Here is a 2,218-nt window from a genome sequence, read left to right as displayed (position 1 = left end):
GTGTGGATCTATGTACGTCTGTGTGTCAGTGTGTCTGGGTATATATCTGCGGTGGAGTTTTAGCTCCGTCACTGAAAACGCGCCATTTATAACTTAGTGGAGGCTGAGTCTAACACGCCTGCCTTCTGAAAGCAGCACTGTGTGATTCTCCTTAGTGACTGCAGCCCCGGACTGAATCCAAACACATGATGTCAAAATCCGTGTGGGTGTGACCGTGAAGATATCCTTTTTAACAGACAACGACCTCCAGACTCCCGGAAGGAGAGAAGCAACAGCAGCAAGCCCGCTCGCTCCCTCATACTATGAGCGTCTGAGCAAGCACCAAGGTCCCTCACAGTCTCTCTCTGTCTCCTGACCCTCCAGGAATAAGCTTCGGGTGGATGTGAGCAGCGGCTAGTTCATTCATTTAAGGTAATGGATACAACAACTTTCTATCTCCCTGGCTTTGTTTGTGTACGTTTTCTCGTTAAATCGTACCGTGTTGAAGTTTCACAAAGCTGTTAGTTCAGTTGAGTTGGGTTTCAACTGCTTCAGCCCGTCTTTATTAAAGAATAAATGACTTCAGATTTGACCAGAATTCCAACATAGCAAGGAGTTTGCGGTGAACGGGGAGGCAGGCATCACCCTCTGCTGAGGCTATTTCCCTCTGTCTGGCAACTGACAAGAAGATAGAGAGAAGAAGGAGAAAGAGAAGGAGAGAGAGAGAAAGTGAGGCAGAGAGAAATAAAGTGATAAAGAGAGTAAAGCAAAAAAAGAGGGAAGGAGAGAGTGAGGCAAAGGTGGAGGGAGGGAATGAGGCAGAGAGTGAGAGACTGAGGAAGACAGAGAGAAAGAGAGAGAGGCCAAGACAGTGGGAGAGAGAGTGAGGCAGAGAGCACGAGGAAGAGAGAGAGACAGTGAGGCAAAGAAAGGGAAAGAGTTGGGCAGAAAAGAGAGAATGAGGCAGAGAGACAGACGGAGAGGGAGAATGAGGCAGAGAGAGTGAAGCAGAAAGAGAGAGGGAGAGAGTAAGGTAGAGAGACAAAGGGAGAGAGTGAGTTGGGCAGAGAAAGTGAGAGAGTGAATGACGTAGACAGACAGAGGGAGAGAGTAAAGTAGAGAGAGAAAAAGAGAGTTGGGCAGAGAGTGATAGGAGGTGTGTGAGAGAGAGACAGAACAGACAGAAGGCAGAGATGACAGCGAGGAGAGAGAATCAACAATATTCACCAAAAAGACAGAAAGAGGGCGAGAAATGGGGAGAGAAAGAAACAAGGAGATGAGAGACACAAAGGGAACAGTGAGATAAGAAATAGTGAGATAAGAAATAGTGAGACAGACAGAGAGAGAGCTAATTCAAAAATGAATAGAATGTGGGAGAAAGACCGTTGGAAACACAGAGAGAGAGACATAACACATTGAATCAGAGAAAATAGAGACTGAAAGAAGGCAAGGCAGAAGCAGCCTGGAAGAGTGACTGGAAGGGAAATCAAATCCCAGAGGAGTGGGAGAGTAATGAGGACAGATGAGCTGTAGAGAGATTCAGCATGGAATGAGAGATGGAAGGAAGCAGAAGCTTCAGGGAAAGAGTGCAACAGTGAGCAAAGGGAAGTCAGAGGGAGCAAGGTGGAGAGGAGGGAACAGAACAAAGAGACGAAGGCACTGAGAGAAGCTGATTGAAATATTGAGAGAATGCCCTGGAGAGAGTGAAGGAGATCTGTCCTTAAAGGAAAGGATCACATTGCAGTAACAGATCCCAAAAGATGATCGTGTTAACTCTGTTGGAGGGGGTTAGCTCCACGTGAATCTGTTTCAGTATCCTGTTATTTGATGTTGAATTACAGAAATAGACAGCGAGTTTCCTCCTCCTGCTGATTTTGGGAGGGGCAACATTAGTGACTGCTACAGAACACATTGACCCAGGTTTCCAGTTGTCCCCATATTTCTACACACGTGAAATGTTCACCCAGCAGAATACTGGCCGGGTGTCAGTAAGCACAGCAAACAAAGGCAACCACAAGGTTAGAATTCAAACACCAGGCTCCAAATGTGATGGTGATTACTCTGAGCCTGCACTGGGGACTGACAGTTTGAGCGATTATACTGAGACTGCACTGGGCACTGTCAGTCTGAGAGATTGTACTGAGACTGCACTGGGCACTGTCAGTCTGAGAGATTGTACTGAGACTGCACTGGGCACTGTCGGTCTGAGAGATTGTACCGAGACTGCACTTGGCACTGT

The 2,218-nt window shown here is 47.0% G+C and overlaps 1 protein-coding gene across 2 annotated transcripts in view; it reads left to right on the top strand.

Annotated features, from left to right (window-relative positions):
- The first annotated feature begins 261 nt into the window (after positions 1-261).
- Positions 262-2,218, top strand: part of LOC109911971 (regulator of G-protein signaling 3-like) — a 72,586-nt gene continuing 70,629 nt past the window's right edge. For both annotated transcript variants that reach the window (XM_048616576.1, XM_048616577.1), the window contains exon 1: positions 262-411. The gene's annotated coding sequence lies outside the window, so the exon portion shown is untranslated. The remainder of the gene's footprint in view (positions 412-2,218) is intronic.

The sequence above is a fragment of the Rhincodon typus genome, chromosome 35 (genome assembly GCF_021869965.1).
Source record: "Rhincodon typus isolate 14 chromosome 35, sRhiTyp1.1, whole genome shotgun sequence".
Lineage (NCBI taxonomy): Eukaryota > Metazoa > Chordata > Chondrichthyes > Orectolobiformes > Rhincodontidae > Rhincodon > Rhincodon typus.
This window is presented reverse-complemented; position numbering and strand designations above follow the sequence as displayed.